Source organism: Mustelus asterias, chromosome 11 (assembly GCF_964213995.1).
Source record: "Mustelus asterias chromosome 11, sMusAst1.hap1.1, whole genome shotgun sequence".
In the NCBI taxonomy this organism is placed as follows: Eukaryota; Metazoa; Chordata; class Chondrichthyes; order Carcharhiniformes; family Triakidae; genus Mustelus; species Mustelus asterias.
The window spans coordinates 83212902-83229752 of record NC_135811.1 but is presented as its reverse complement, the minus strand read 5'-3'; the positions used below and the strand labels follow the sequence as shown (position 1 = coordinate 83229752).

At 38.9% G+C, this 16851-nt stretch overlaps 1 protein-coding gene across 4 annotated transcripts in view; it reads left to right on the top strand.

Moving 5' to 3' along the window:
- spop (speckle type BTB/POZ protein) overlaps positions 1 to 16851 on the top strand; it is a 123706-nt gene that overhangs the window by 27629 nt on the left and 79226 nt on the right. For 2 of the 4 annotated variants that reach the window (XM_078223857.1, XM_078223860.1), the window contains exon 2: positions 15779 to 15868. The gene's annotated coding sequence lies outside the window, so the exon portion shown is untranslated. Of the gene's footprint in view, positions 1 to 5777; positions 5883 to 15778; positions 15869 to 16851 lie in introns of those variants that run through there. The other 2 variants (XM_078223859.1, XM_078223861.1) reach the window with 2 other exon arrangements.

Below are 16851 nucleotides of genomic sequence, written 5' to 3'. Positions count from 1 at the left end.
CATGTACAGAACGTATTATGGCGTAGTGTATCATAGCAGATTATTTAACCTAGTTGTATTAGAGTGTGGACAATGTAGTCAGTAGATTTAAAGCCTGATTTAAAAGCCTGCTGGAGTGGAGCTTCAATTGTATGTGAGGGTGCATTAAATATTTCACTTGGAACAATATAACCACAATTGATCATCTTTGTTAGGATAATATACTATATTAAAAGCAAAATACTGCAGATACTGGAAATCTGAAATAAAAACAGAAAATGCTGGAAAAACTCAGCAGCTCTGGCAGCCTTGGTGAGGAGAAAAACGGAATTAAAGTTTCAAGTCCTTATGAGTCTTGAAGGAGACGAAACATTAATCCTGTTTATCTCTCCACCAATGCTGCCAGACCTGCTGAATTTTTCCAGCATTTGCTGTTTGTATTTGATATGGTACACTATATAATGCACGGTAGTAAATATTTTGCTGTGCTGTACAGTTCCAGGTAGATTTATCTTCTGCAGAAAGTGCAATGTATTTGTAGGGTTTGAATACTGAAAGGGCTAAGTGTTATATAGAACAAGGGTTCATAAAAAGCAATCAGAACTTGACCTCATCAAATCTGATCTATCTTGTTTTTTTTCTACTTCACTGTATTTTTTAAATAAACAAAACTTTAATATTTTTTTCGCACAGTTTTTAACCTAGTTGTCAATTTTGAGATTAGCATTGTCTCCGATATACTCTCATTACAGTTACTCAGTTAACCATTTGGGTGGGAAAAGTTAGAGCAAGAATCTGGATTCTGTTTCGTGAATAGCTAAACAGATGAGGCTTTGGGTGAGTTATTTCATTCAATTTTCAGTTAAATCCGCAATGGAGTAAAAGAAAAAACATTAAAGTAACTTTTACTTCAGCTATAGGCTGAACCTTGTTTCATAGATCTGGCAGGTAATGAAGTTTACATTTGGATAGTATTGTTTAGCTGTCACAGGTTAGGCCTAGATTTGAACTATTATTCAAGCTTGAAGTAGATTTTGTCAGTAATCACATGCCTTTTGTTGTCCCTTTTCAGTTAATTAAGTAGCTATTAAAGATACTAAAATACATTTCCAACAAGATCACACCTTAGTAAGTTAGTGCTGTTTTTCACTGCATGTGTTTGGCACCCCCTTAAATGCTGGATTTGCTGACCTTGTTGCCAATTTGAAGATCTTGACCAATCTGATTTATTACTGGCTCAGGTTGATGGACTCCTGTTGTCAGTGGAACATAACCAATGTTTCTACTGAACGACACAGCTTTTAAAGCTTGTTAAGAAATGAATTAGTCAGTAAGGAAGATAAGAATGAAGGCACAGTAGGCCATTAAGACCATTGAACCCGCTCCATGTTTTGTTCACCATGAAGCTCTATCTTTATTGTAATTCTCTGCCTTTTCTCCATAATCCCTTAATGTACTTATTTTCCAATTAAGTATTTATCTCCTTTATAGCCGCCTTAATTAACTTTGCATCTGTGGCCTTTTAGAGCACTTTTTTTCATTTTCATAGAAATGTGTTCCTACAAATAGCTATCTGGATTTGCTTTTAACTAGCTTAACTGGAATTTTATGATATCCCCTCTTCTTGGCCTAGAGGGGACAGTCATTTCATTCCTAATCTGTCAATATTATTTGAAATGCCTCAATCGTATGAAACTCCAGGCACCTCATATCTGGTGACTATAGCCATTTACTTATGCCCTTTTTGTGGCCGAGTTCCATCATCTCAATGTTCCTAGTGATGTGCTGCGAGATTGTTACTGACATCTCATACATTTTTCCTGTAGTTGGGTAAACTCGGAGCAATATAACTTTTCAAATGTAGTTTGTATTCTTCCTTTCTGTTACATGCTGTGAGGAACTCTCTTGTGATGTTTGAATTTTTTGATTTTGTTTTGGCCTGAAAACTAGGGTAACCAAACATTCAGAAGTCAGAACAGGTCTGTGGAAGGGATAGTTTAAGGTGAGAGGCCATATGATGACATCTCCTGGAATATGTCCAGTCAGAGTTGGCAATGCTATTAAGTCATTGGTTGAATGTACTACTTGATTTTCGGATCTAATGGGTTGTCCAACTGTCTGGGCCCTTGCAATTGGCCCACACTGCTGTCAGTCACCCTCACATGCATCCATTCCTTAGATGTTGGATTTATGTCACATTATCAGTAACCCCCACAGCTTGCCTCCTGGGCTTGTAGAATCTCACTAGCTGTTCTGTCTGGAGACAATACACATTTCTTTAACCTGTGTTTAATGTTCCCTCCACCCACATTGTCTGTACCTTTAAGACCTGGCTGGCTGTAGGATTCGCATTCTAATCAGTATTCTGCAACTTGATTTTGTCTGTTTGCACTGTTTGAGAGCACATTTCCACTCCATCTGACGAAGGAGCAGTGCTCCGAAAGCCTATGGTATTTGCTACCAAATAAACCTGTTGGACTTTAACCTGGTGTTGTGAGACTTCTTACCGTGTTCACCCCAGTCCAATGCCGGCATCTCCACCCCATTCCTTAGAAGCATAGGTGTAAATAAAGTTAACACAGCTGAGGACACGGTTGGAAAACAGAAAAATGCAAAACTTTCACAATTAGAGCTATCTCGTTGATGACTATCTTGGTGAAAAGAATTTGGCTCTCAGCTCCTGCTGTCACTGAGAAGGGTTTCTGCACATGTGGGATTGTCCTGGCCCAGCCACTTAACAATTGACGAGTAGGCAGCCATTCCATTTCAGGCTGCAATGCAGTGCAGTGCAAGAGGGTTTCTTTTGGGTTTACCAACAGTGAACAACGTGTGAGATAAAGGAGAGAGGAAGTGAAGAGAAGCTGATGCTGTATGAAAAGGTGAAGTGCTGATGGAAATCTATGGTTTATGTAAGAGGAAAAATCTGCAAACTGGGAGATTGTTATTTTGAGCTAATAGTCAGGATGTCAAGAAGGTAGCAACAAAATCAGGATTTACTGCAAACTGGAATTAATGGCCACTTCCTGACGATCTCAATTCTTTTGATGATCTAAAACTTCTCCCCAACCTGCCCTGTGTTTTTACCACTTAGATTATCATTCTTAAATTCAAAGTGAGTGACTTCAACTGGTTACATTAAAACTGTATCCACCCTATTTCAAATACTGGTTTAAGATATGCTTTCTTGGCTCGTTTTTCTTTATGACGGACCATGCAACTTAAGTTTTAAGTTTATTTATTAGTGTCGCAAGTAGGCTGACATTAACATTGCAAATGAAGTTAGTGAAAATCAGCTAGTTGCCACACTCCGCAACCTGTTTGGGAGGGAGAATTTAGCATGACCAATGCACCTAACCAGCACGTTTTTCGACTATGGGAGGAAACCGGAGTACCTGGAGGAAACCCATGCAGACATGGGGAGAACGTACAGACTCCGCACAAACAGTGACCCAAGCTAGGAATCGAGCTCTGGTCCCTGGCACTGAGGCAGCAGTGCTAACCACTGTGCTGCCCTGGTCATCATTAGATCATCAATTCGGATATGCACTGTTACATTCCCATATCCAAACTAAGTATACAAAGTAAGGAGCTGGATTTCTAATATTGATCTCTGCGGGACACTACTATCCCACTCTTGTCTTTATTTATGCAAGATATTTGTACCTTACCTCCTTGTCTATTTGCAGCATTTGTGTTGAATTTTTCTCTACCATCTGGACATGTCTGCATAAGTAGCCTGTGCCCAATTGTGATCTTGACCTAAAACAGAAAATGCTGGAAAATCTCAGCAGGTCTGACAGCATCTGTGGAGAGAGAATAGTGCCAGCATTTTAAGTCTGGATGATGCTTCAAGGGTCATCCAGACTTGCAATGTTGGCTCTATTTTCTTTCCACAGATGCTGTCAGACCTGAGTTTCTCCAGCACTTTCTGTTTTTGTTTCAGATTCCAGCATCTGCAGTATTTTGCCTTTTATATTAGTGTAATCTTGACCTTTTGGATGCGGGGTTAGTATTTAAATCTCTCTTTGCACTTAAAACATTTCCACTGGCTTATCTTTGAAACTGATAAAATGCTGACTTGTTTCTATCATTTAATATATTGAAAAATGTAGTTTGGCATGTTGGTTCGGCATTATGCCATGGAATTTTGAAAACATTTTGTCTGATTCCTCCTATGTTATGAGAAGAGAGAATGGTGGTGAGCTGCTATTTTGTCTTGGGAAGGACAAAGTACTTCATTCTTCAGGTTACTTGTTTTCTGACTACTTTGAATAGACAGAAGTGTCTGAACATGTCACTTATAAACTGCAGATTGAGCTGATTATTGAGAAAGTAGATCAATTTTCCTTTTGTGGAAGATGTTGCCTTTTTTTGGGAAGTATTCAAATTCTTAAGTGAATTTCATTTTGTAGTGCAAAATGGTAAACCTTTAATACTTAACTGATGTCCTTGACACTCTGGTTTTGCATAAGGCAGGTTTCACATTGGCATACGTGTAGCTGTGCTGTGCATCTGACTGGACTGGCATTCCGCTCTGTAATTATAAGTGTTAGACAGGATTCAAGACTGAATTTTGTGATGTTCAATGGACTCGTAAGTAGTTTGGGGCCCGGGGGGGTGGGGTGGTGGTGTATGGATAGAATAGAATTGAAAGGTAAGAGAAAAGGTCCATACCAATATGGTCCCCAGTATTGTTCTCTCTGGGATACTGTTTTCTTATCAGTTTTTCTTATGCCAACAAAATCTGCAATACGCTACCTGAAAGGGTGATGAAAACAGAATCAATAATAACTTTCAGAAGGGTATTGGTTAAATACCTGAAGCAATAAAAAAATCCAGGGCTCTAGGGAAATGAAATTGAAAACAGAAAATGCTCTAAGTACTCAGCAGGGGTCCAGTGGCATCTGTGGGGCAAGAAACCAAGTTAATGTTCTGATGAAAGGTTATTGACTTGAAACATTTACAGTTTCTTCCACCACAGATGCTGCCAAACATGCTGAATATTTTCAGGTCATTTTCTGTTTTTATTTCGGTTTTCCAACATCTGCAGTATTTTACTTCTGCACAAAGGAATAGGACTAGTTGGATGCTCTACAAAGGGTGAATAATCTCCTCTCTGTGTTATAGTTTAAAATACAAACACTATGGGTTTGGGCAATTCTGTAAAAAGAATTCTATTTGAATGTGAAATTTAGTAGGTTAAGTATTCATCCTTCCATTCTATTGTAGTTTTGGACTTAAAACATATACATGTTGTATAAAATAGGAAAGTAATGCAACTATGAAACCAAGCTGGTAATGCTTTTAAGAGGTCACACAGAATTTTGGGTTATTTCTTTATTTGTGACCGTACTGTGCCTTTATGAAATGTATTTTAATCAGGTTTCTTCGCAGGTTTTTCAAGCAGCTTGAAAGGTTGACTTGCAGGCTGTGAAGGTAGCCTGGATCTCCAGTAGCGTTTTAATTTAGCACTGTTTTGCCTGTAACTAGTATCCTCTAGTTGTTGCTGAAACTGTATACTGGACATAATGTTTATTTTTAATCTGGCCTACTGCAGTGCCCTGGGGTTTTATCCTTTTGGAATTGCCAGATGGAACATGATTGACAGGTCAGGTGATAGTTTTTTTTCCACAAAGTCCAAGGTTTTGGTTTCATTTTTCTCTGATGCTGTTTGGACTTGAGACAGAAAGCAATGTCTCTGGTTTTCCCCTCTCTCTGGAGTTGGACATTCTGTTTCTGAGTTGCTGTTAGACGTTGGTGGAGGCAGACAGTGTCTCTGATTTTCTGTTTCTCTCCAGAGGCTTTTTGGAAAGTTCCAGGACTGGGAAGCTTCAGAGTTTTAATCCAACATTCAAAGAAACAATTCACAGCAGGTGTTTAAAAAGCTGAAAACCCAGCATCACGTGAGCATACTTGCTTTTTGTGCAAAGTGTAGAAAGGGGTGTATGTTTGTGGAATGTTTGATTTGGAACATCATATACAGCTAGCTGTTAAGGTTTATACTGTATCATGTTTGATTCTTGTAATTGGTAAAATTTACGCTAAATCTTTTTATTATACTTTTAACTGTGCTCTTAAACTTTGTTTGATAAAAGCTTCCTAGTGGGTCACTTGAATCATACCTGGACTGACACACCTTATGCTCACCCATGCCAAATTCAAATGTCAAAAACTTGAGATCCAGGCTACCTTCACAGCCTGCGAGTCAACCTTACTTAGCTTATTATTTAATTTTTTCAAATGTTTTTTCTTCACTATTATGTGTTCTTGTCAAACTTTAACAACAAGAAACATATCCACTTGATTTCATGTGTCTCCTTTTAATTGAATTAAGATTCCGACTTTTCTCTGAAAAACGGATATCTCTGAAATCCAGCAGGGTGGGGTCCCCCGTTTTCTGGTTTTGAGACACTATATGTATAAACTTTGCCTAAAAAAAGGGTGGCATGGTAGCACAGTGGTTAGTACTGCTGCCTCACAGCGCCAACGACCTGGGTTCAATTCCAGCCTTGGGTGACTGTGTGGAGTTTGCATATGCTCCCCGTGCCTGCGTGGGTTTCCCCCGGGTGCTCCGGTTTTCTCCCACAGTCCAAAGATGTGCCGATTAGGTTGATCGGCCATGCTGAATTGTCCCTTAGTGTCAGGGGGATTAGCAGGGTAAATGCATGGGAGTACAGTGACACTGCTTTCTGTCTTATAGGGTGGGATTGTTGTCAGTGCAGACTGATGGGCCAAATAGCCTCCTTTTGCTCGGATTCTATGAAAGTGTCAGGCATGTTTCATTTCGTAGTGCCATTGCATCCAAGTCTGAAGTTTCAAGTCCTACTCCAGAAGCTTGAGCATAACTGCAAGTTTGAGCACAGTATCTAGGCTGACATTCCAGTTCAGTATTTCCCATAGGCTAGTTTATAAGACCACACCTGAATTTCTGAAACTGTAGCAGTGAACCCATTGATTATATTTATTCCACATGTTGATTTTTTAGGGAATAAATGACCTAATGTTAAATGAATAAATTTAATTGCAGTCTAATTTAATAAATGAAATTTAGTTGAGTCATTTAATGAAATAAATTTAAATTAAATCAAATAAATTAAAATGTTGCGATTTATAAAATGAAGCTACTTATTTAGGGAGCAACACAGAGTGCCAAGATGAGAGTTGAATTACGTTCTAGTGTTACAGTCTGATTCAGTTGTCAAGGTCAAGGTTAAGAATGTTTCAGTTTTGTACTGGATTACTTGTCCTGCTGCTTTGTATTGTGCGTCAGCAAGGGCAAAGTTGTCAGTGTGATTGAGCAGTAATGATTGCATATGCATGCAGTTCAGAACTGCAACACTGAGGGCAATAATGTTTGCATATACTTGGAGGCCAGAAAAATTGTGCATGTATAAAGGCCCAAGACATATTATTATGAAAGGCCAATAGAATAACCCTGGCTTGTGAAGAAGGAATGCCCAAGACACTTGGGAGTTGCTCATTGTATTATATGCCACTTTGGATTTTTTTCCACTCTGTGAAAATGAGAAGACTTTTATATGAATAATATAAATTTTACTTCTAGGAATTTTTTAAAATAGTGGACAAAGAACCAACCTGGTTGCTGAAAATGACTTGAGGCTGTGATTAGTTCCTTTTTTAATAATAGTGAAATGAGAGACAGTGAAACAACAATTTTTCATTATTTAGTAAGTATGATCTTTGAGCCTTTCAGATTTATGCCAAATTACATAGGATATGCATTACAGAAACTGGCCATTCGGTACAAATGGTTCATGGTTTATGCTCCACTTAAGCCTCTTCCCATCTTTTCTCATTTAAATCTACTGATATAACTATTTATTGTCTTCCTCCTCGAATGTTTTGTCCAGCTACCTCTTAAATGATTCTATGCTGTTTACTTCAACCACTCTTTATGATTGTAAATTCCACAGTTTACTACTTTTTAGGTGAAGACGTTTCTTCTAAATTCCCTAATGGATTTCTTAAATAAATAGATGGAGTATAATTACTGAGTTCATTATTATACTAGAGATGTTCTATAATTGGTGTTTTAGATCAAGAATTTAATCTAAAATAATTCTCTCTCAAAAGGTATTGTAAGGTGCTATATTGTATGCTAATGAAACATTTAGATCATCTTAAACGCTCTTCAAAAATAAATCCAAATGGACCTGATGGGTCAAAAGGATTGTGAGACATATTTATTGAATACTGATGATTAATGAGCCTTTGTTGAATTTCCTGTGGGATTTTAGCTGCAGTATTTATAAATTCAGTAATTGTTTCTTTAAGGGTAAAAGAGAAATAAGCACTGCTATATGAGTAAAACTTTTCTGACATTCTTCCATAATTCTTGGAGCAAAGTAAATTCCAATCTGAAAATGCTTTTTGAAATTTTCAGTAAAAAGTTGATGATCTGATGAATTTTAAACTGAACCAAGGTACTTAGTAAATACCAAGTTCAAGGTACAGTGACAATGCTAGACACTGACCACCATTTCTGGTACTTGGCTTTGAGTCTCGTTTATCATGTTATTTGTTTCTATTTTGGATAGATTTGAGTAGCTATAGCACAAAATAGTAATTGGTATCACAATCACCATTTCAGTTGGTCGTGACTGACATGGGAAATAAAAATCTATAGTGTAGTTGTAAATGCACTTGAAATAGGTGAAGGGAAAGCTTTACTTTGCATCTGTCTGTGCTGTGCCTGACCTTGGAGCACATGATGCTGACGATGGGCAATGAAAAAAGGATATTGTTTCATTTCCCAGTGTTAACGGCCCTCGCCTACATAAGCGGAAACGAGGAGAATTGGAGTGAACAGTGGAGTTTCCAAACTAATCTGAGTGTTGAGACTATGTTAAATGAACAAAATGGTGAATGAATAATTTATATTCCCCCAAAAGCTGATCGTCTGTGATATCTGAAAATGATATGTGACATGGTTTCATTTAATTGCAAGCATACTTGTCTCTTTGAAATCCTATTGCTGAAGCAAGCTGTGACCTGAATTCCCTTCCCTGTTCTATCTGCAATAGTAGCATTCCAAATGGTATTAATTACAACACTTGTTGGAATTGTAAAGGGCTATTTATTGGATTTTTCACTGAGGGTCTTAATTTGCAAACATACGAATTAGGAGCAGGAACAGGCCCGTTTGAGCTTACTCAATATTCAATAAAAGCATGACGATTCTGGTGGCAACCTCAACTCCACATACCTGTCTACCCGTGATAATTTCACCTCCTAGCTTACCAAGACTAAACTGCCTTTTGAGGAAGGAAGTTCCATGGACACTTCATCCTCTGCGAGAGAATATTCTCCTCATCTCTGTCCAAAACGGGCGACCCCTTATTTGTAAACAGTGGTCCCTAGTACATGATACTTGCAAAAGAGGAAACACCCTCTTAACATTTACCCTGTCAACACCCCTCAGGATCTTGTATGTTTCAATCAAGTCATCTATCACTCTTAACTTCGGCAGCTGCAAATCTAGCCTGTCTGATTTTTCCTCATAAGACAACCTGCCCAGTGAGGTATTAGTTTTGTAAATTTTCCCTGAACTGTTTCCACGATATTCACATTCTTCCCTAAATAAGGAAACCGATACCATACACTACTCCAAATTTGGTCTCACCAATGCCCTATATGACTGAAGCATAACCTCCCTACTTCTGTATTCAATTCCCCTTGCAGTAAATTGTAATTTATTAGCTTTCCTAATTACTTTATCTGCATGCTAATCTTTTGCGATTCATACCTCTGCATCTGAAAGCTCTGAAATCTCAACATTTAGATAATATGCCCTTGTATTTTTCCTGCCAAAATGAACAATTTAACACTTCTTCCCATGTTATATACTTGAGTGTGTGTTCGGGTGTGGCAGCTATTACAATGGCAGTCAAACTGAAAAAGAATATATGTTAGATTTCAGGGTGACTAACTTGAAATATTTCCATAATAAAGTAATTAACCAATTATTATTATTTTAGAAATTAAACAGTTTGAATGACAGCAATTAATTAGGTTTAACAAGTTTTAACTTGTTTAAATTGCGATAATAGTGGAATTCAATTTATATATTGTGTATGCAAAATCTGAGGAAAAACTTTAGTAATTGACTACTGTGGGAACCAACCATCTGAATGCTGCCTTGTCTAGCTGTAAGTCTTTGTAATAAATCAAACTACTTCCATAATGCTTTGAGAAAGGGTCTGTTTGGGAGCAGCAGATAAAATTCATGATTTCCTTCTGTAAACACCAGTCTGCTTAGTAAAATCAAAGCATTTTATAGAATTTTCACTGAACTACTATTGAATATCTGCTTTAAATATAAATTTGTATATGTTTACATGTTTTGAAACATCATAGAATCAGAGAATCTCTACTGTGCAGGAGGAGGCCATTCGGCCCATTGAGTCTGCACCGATCACAACCCCACCCAGATCTTATTTCCATGGCCAATTAACCTAACCTGCACAGTTGTTGAAATATTTATTTTAAAAAATTCTGATTAGTACAACGTTTGCAGTTATGATGTTAGAAACTATTCTAAATTACTTTCTAAAATCACCATGTCACATTTTAATAAGGAAGCATTTTAAGTTTGGCTGGTTAGTGTAATCATTCCTATGATCAGTATGGAATTGCAGCATTTGTCAGTATTGTTTTTCCTTTAAACTTTCACATGCAGCATGGTGGCACAGTGGTTAGTATTGCTGCCTCACAGTGGCCAGGGACCCAGCTTGCGCCATTGTCTGTGTGGAGTATGCACGGTCGCTCCTGTGTCTGCATGGATTTCCTCAGGGAGCTCCTGTTTCCTCCCGCAGTCTGAAAGACGTGCTGGTTAGGTGCATTGGTCATGCTAAATTCTCCCTCAGTGTACCTGAGCAGGCGCCAGAGTGTGGCGAGGTAGGGGGTTTTCACAGTAACTTCACTGCAGTTAATGTAAGCCGACTTGTGACACTAATAAAAACTAAAACTTTAAACAAAAAACTTTTGAATTGCCAGTTACTTTGGCCTTTTATGCTTTTTGCAAAGTGAATCCAATAAAGTTGCAAAGCATTTTGCCTTTAAGGGCAAAGTAGATAGTTGTGTGCTGTAGGAAGGAGAAAATGAATTGTTTAAAAAATCTGCTTGAAATATTGTAAATCACCTTTGTCCATCACTCATCTTATCAGGAAGTGTACACTTAAAGCAGCCAGAAATATTAGCTTGTGAAGTGCAGGGTAGGAGCCGATTTTATATTGTCTTCAGTATTGTTCCTAGCTCAATGTTTGAAATTCAGTTTTTAAGTCATTGAAATATTGTGCAAATCTTCTTATAGTGCACTTTTTGCAAGCTGGTTGGGTATAGGCAGAGCGATCTGTCATCACACCTTTCGGCAAATTGTCCATAGAGTTTTTAAGTTTGTTTATTAGTCACAAGTGGGCTTACATTAATACTGCAATGAAGTTACTGTGAAAATCCCCTAGTTGCCGCACTCCGGTGCCTGTTCTGGTCCACTAAGGGAGAATTCGGTGTAGCCAATGCACTTAACCTGCACATCTTTGGACAGTGGGAGGAAACCGAAGCACCTGGAGGAAACCCATGCAGGCACGGGGAGAGCATGCAGACTCCGCACAGACAGTGACCCAAGCTGGGAATCAAACCTCTGGCGCTGAGAGGCAGCAGTGCTAAGCACTGTCACTGTGCCGTCTTCAATCCTACTCTAGGATTTAAGTGTGCAATCTAGGTAGGCACTTTAGTGCAGCAAAAGTACTTATGCATTGTTAGAAATGCCATCCATCACCTGAAATGTTTCACCTGATAGTTACATTGCCTACTATCAGTTGATGCATGTTCTCCGAGTACTGATAATGCTTATGTAAGGGTTTCGTTTTTGGTTTTAAGGAGGAAAATAAGTTGAACATATGGGATCTCGGGCTTTAAAATAGAGGCCTAAATTATAAAAATGGGTTCCTTGTGATTACATAACCTCTGTGTCTCAAAGAACAAAGAAAAGTACAGCACAGGAACAGGCCCTTCGGCCCTCCAAGCCTGCGCCAGTCATGATGTCTGCCTAAACTAAAACCGCATGTGCTTACGGAGTCTGTATCCTTCCATTCCCATCCTATTCATATATTTGTGTAGTTGCCCCTTAAATGCTGCTATCGTACCTGCTCCCACCACCTCCCCGGGCAGTGCGTTCCAGACATTCACCACCGTTGTGTAAAAAAAACGAAATTGCCTCACACATCTCTAAACTTTTCCCCACGCACCTTAAACCTATGTCCCCTTATACTTGATTTTTCTATCTGAGAAAAGAGCATCTGACTGTCCACTCATAATCTTGTAAACCTCTATCAGGTCACCCCTTGATCTCTGTCGTTCCAGTGAGAACAAACCGAGTTTATCCAACCTCTCCTCATAGCTAATACCCTCCAGACTGGGCATCATCCTGGTTAACCTCTTCTGTGCCCTCTCCAAAGCATCCACATTCTTCTGGTAGTGTGGCGACCAGAATTGTACACAATATTCTAACTAAGGTTTTGTACAGCTGCAGCATGACCCGCGAATTTTTATACTCAATGCCCCGACCGATGAAGGCAAGCATGCCTTCTTGGCTACCTTATCCACCTGCGTCGCCACTTTCTGTGATCAGTGGACATGTACGTCCAGATCTCTCTGTCTATCAATACTTCTAAGGGTTTTGCCACTTACTGTATAATTCCTACATGTATTGTTCCTTCCAAAATGCATTATCTCACACTTGTCCGGATTAAACTCTGTCTGCCATTTCTCTGCCCAAGTCTCCAACTGGTCTATATCTTGTTGTATCCTCTGACAATCCTCTTCACTATCCGCAACTCCACCAATTTTTGTATAATCTGTGAACTTACTAAACAGACCAGCTACATTTTCCTCTAACTCATTTATATATACCACGAACAATAAAGGTCCCAGAACTGATCCCTGTGGAACACCGCTAGTCACAGCCTTCCATGCAGAAATGCACCCCTCAGTATTTTTAAATAGGTGCCAAGTCCTAGGAGAGGGGTGCAGAGGAGATTTACTGGAATGGTACCAGAGATGAGGGACTTCAGAAATGTGGAGAAATTAGAGAAGCTGGAGTACTCTCCCTACAAGGTTAAGGAGAGATTTTATTTGAGGACTTTTGATAAAACAAATGGGGAGAAATGACTTTCCACTGGCAGGAGCTTGTGGCTTTTGCTACCAAATAAACCTGTTGGACTTTAACCTGGTGCTGTTAAACTTCTTACTGTGTTTATGCCAGTCCAACACTGGCATCTCCACATCAGGAGCTGTGGTAACCAGAGGGACACAGATTTAAGAAAATGGTCAAATTATCCGGGTTTGGAGGGCGGGGGGGGGGGGGGTGCAGGGCAATGAGAGTTTGCAGAGAGTGAGGTGCTGGAAGTGTATTCTATAGTAACTTTCAGAAAAGAATTGGCTATATCGCTAAAAGGAGAATTTGCAGAGCTCTTACACAAATGGGTGGGGTCAAAGTAATTGGATAGTCCTGGGAAGAAAATGGTACAGCCACAACAGACCAAATGGCTCCTCCTTTGTGAATCTAACTGCAAGATATCCCATTTCTGCTGCTGTTTGGTATAGGTATCTTATTGTGTCACAGATACCCAGGGGAGGTACCAAAGGTTCTTTGGGTTTGTTGAGGTGAACTGAGAGTTGTAACAGGGCTGTTAAGGTAGCGCAGGACGTCAACATTTTTGAGATAGCAAGTGACCCCAGTTTGACCTAGTTGTGTGCCGGTATTTTGGATGGGATAAGGCTTGGCTGTAGCAACATCAGATCCCAGGCGCATCCGTGAAGAATAACTATTTTGACAAGGCACTAAAGGGTTGCTTCTGCAGCTATGGCACCATGTTGACCTCAGTGAAAGAGTTCATGCTGGAAGTTGAGGTAAAACTCCCTGAAGCGGCACAAATGACAGGCTCTGAAACATGTACAGACTGAGACACACAAACTCGAACTGCTCCACTAGCAGTTGAATTACCACATGCAGTTGTTACTTTGACACCGACAATAAACATAGGCAAGGTCTCCATTTTTTCCTGTATTTATCATTTAATATTATTTATGCAATAATTCAGAGAACTAAGTAGAATGGTGGACCTGACTAAGTACAAACGGCAAGTTGTGGATTATTTCTAACAAATAATGATGCCAACTACAATGAAACCTCATTGCAACATTTACAAGATTAACCTTGTAGACTATCTCCAAGGAGAATATAAAAACTTAAGAAACAGACGGTCAATTTTGGCCAATAGTGTTATCACAAGAACAGTATTGGAACTGTTGAAAGTTTGTTATCTCATCCACATTCCTGACCAATCCTGAAAATATCTGTTTACTCCTGAGAGTTTTCATGAACCTTCAGGAAGGGAGGTGTGAGGGGTTGTTACATTTTTGTAACCACCTTGTGTAGTGACTTTAAAGAAAAATAGATGTTTCTCCTTGCCTGATAAATTCTCACCTTAGTACACTTTTATGTTTTCGGAGCGGACTAGGCAGTCTTGGTGATCATTTATTTTTCTCCAACTGAAAGCTCGGTTTAAATTGTAGGCTTCTCATCTTGGGAGTTAGGAGCATTGAACCTGGCAATGTTCCTCTGATCTTTTTAGGATGGCTTAAAATAGTAGCTATTAATTGTTGGGACATAATTCTTTTCTTTGAGTTTTATTTGAATAGGACGTAATTTGTAATTGCAGCAGCTATTTACCTCAGTTTGTCAAATGTAGACTTGGGATTTTCTGCGATGCACATATCTCAGTCCCAGCGATCATTGGGACTGTCAGTGTTTGTGCTATTGCCTCATCACTAGAATGGGAGGAAGTTCTGATGAAAGAGCCATCCTCTCTGGCTGTTTCTGGAATGATGTGTGATGCTGGCGTTGGACTGGGGTAAACACAGTAAGAAGTTTAACAACACCAGGTTAAAGTCCAACAGGTTTATTTGGTAGCAAATGCCACTAGCTTTCGGAGATTCGACCTCTGATCTTGGCGTAAGTGTTCTCCAAGGCGGCCTTCATGACACACAGTGCAGAGTCGCTGGGCAGAAACTGATAGCCAAGTTCCGTACACATGAGGACGGTCTCAACCGGGATCTTGGGTTCATGTCACACTATCTATAACCCCACAGCTTGCCTGGACTTGCAGAATCTCACTGGCTGTCCTGTCTGGAGACAATACACATCTCTTTAACCTGTGCTTAATGCTCTCTCCACTCACATTGTTTGTACCTTTAAGACTTGATTATCTGTAAAGACTGTATTCCAATCATTATTCTGTAAATTGAGTTTGTGTCTTTATATGCCCTGTTTGTGAGCAGATCTCCCACTCACCTGACGAAGGGGCAGCGCTCCGAAAGCTAGTGGCATTTGCTCCCAAATAAACCTGTTGGACTTTAACCTGGTGTTGTTAAACTTCTTACTGTGTTTCTGGAATCTCAGTATCTGGTTTAAGTGTAACAGTGGTTACACAAAACAGTGGCTTTGGAACTGAATGCTTGCTGACTCTTGGTTGCAGATGGCTTGATGACCAAGAAGGGGAAGAAACTGTGTTTTTTAAAAAAAAAACAGAATTCTCCTTCTGAAAGGAACTTTTTTATTTCATTAAACATGGCCTGAATTCACATGCTGAATGATTTCAGATGTTTTTACCTTGGGTTGCTAAGTTACTATCTTGCATGACTAACACCCATAGACAAATTGCTTTTAATAAAAAATAAAATGAAGCCAGTTTAGCAACTTTTTGTTTTTCTTTTACAGGCATGGTTCTATCTGAATATTGTGGTGAAGAAGTTGCCCACAGCAAATTATTGTGTTGAAGTACGCAAATACAGTGATAAATCAGGAAAGGTGAGTTTTATTCCACTGAAAAAGGAACACCTTATTACTAATTGAGGATTAAGTAATTTATGACAACTCATTATATATATGTTCACGATACGTTTGTGCTTTTAACATGTCAATATGATTGATATGGCCTTGTTGCTCTAGTTGATGTCGTATACCTTTTTAAGGTTATGATTTAATTATTGAAGCTGTCAACTGCGACCATTTGTGGAATGTTTTATAGTAAATTCACCCCAATCTGTTCTGTAGAGTATAAAGATGGGTGTTCCTTTGAAGATGCCACAAACCAATGTTGAAAACTCAGAATAGACTGAATTTCTCTCTCGTTTTTGAAAAATGTCTATCTCATAGGCTTACAGTATGCTGTTGCTATGAAAGCACACAGAATTTATAATCCAAAAAACATCAGCCAAACATTTGTTGGAAAAATATTAGCAAGTTCTAGGTCTCCACCAATAATAATAAAAAGTCAACAACATTTGCAGTGATAGAGACATGTTATGAGTTGCAGTTTGCCATAAATTGCTGGATGTTTTGCATTGTTTTGACATTTAGCCTGGCAAAAAAGGAGCTTGCCAACAACCTGCTCGCAAGTGTCATGAAATTGCTTGCTTTGTGCCATAAATGAAAATGAATCTTGCTGCAGAATTTAAGGCTAGTACTTCATTTTGTAAGGACCCTGTTAATTTATTCTGACCTGCACCTTGGGATCCAGAAAAGAAGCAACTGAAGCTGAAGTCTCAAACTTGCAGGTAGTAAGTTGTTCCTCATGATTTTTAAATTAACACCTTAAAACAAACCTTCCTTTTCTACAGTCTGTTTTTATCTTCTCTCAACCCGATCTTTTTTTCCTCTTAATTTCTCTTTCTATGTCTAATTTAATTCTAATTCGTCTATTTCCTTTTCTGTTTCTTTCTCTGTCCTTAAATTGAATTGGTTTAGGACATAAATCATTGGACCCATGGCGTTGAGGGTGACGTTGCACT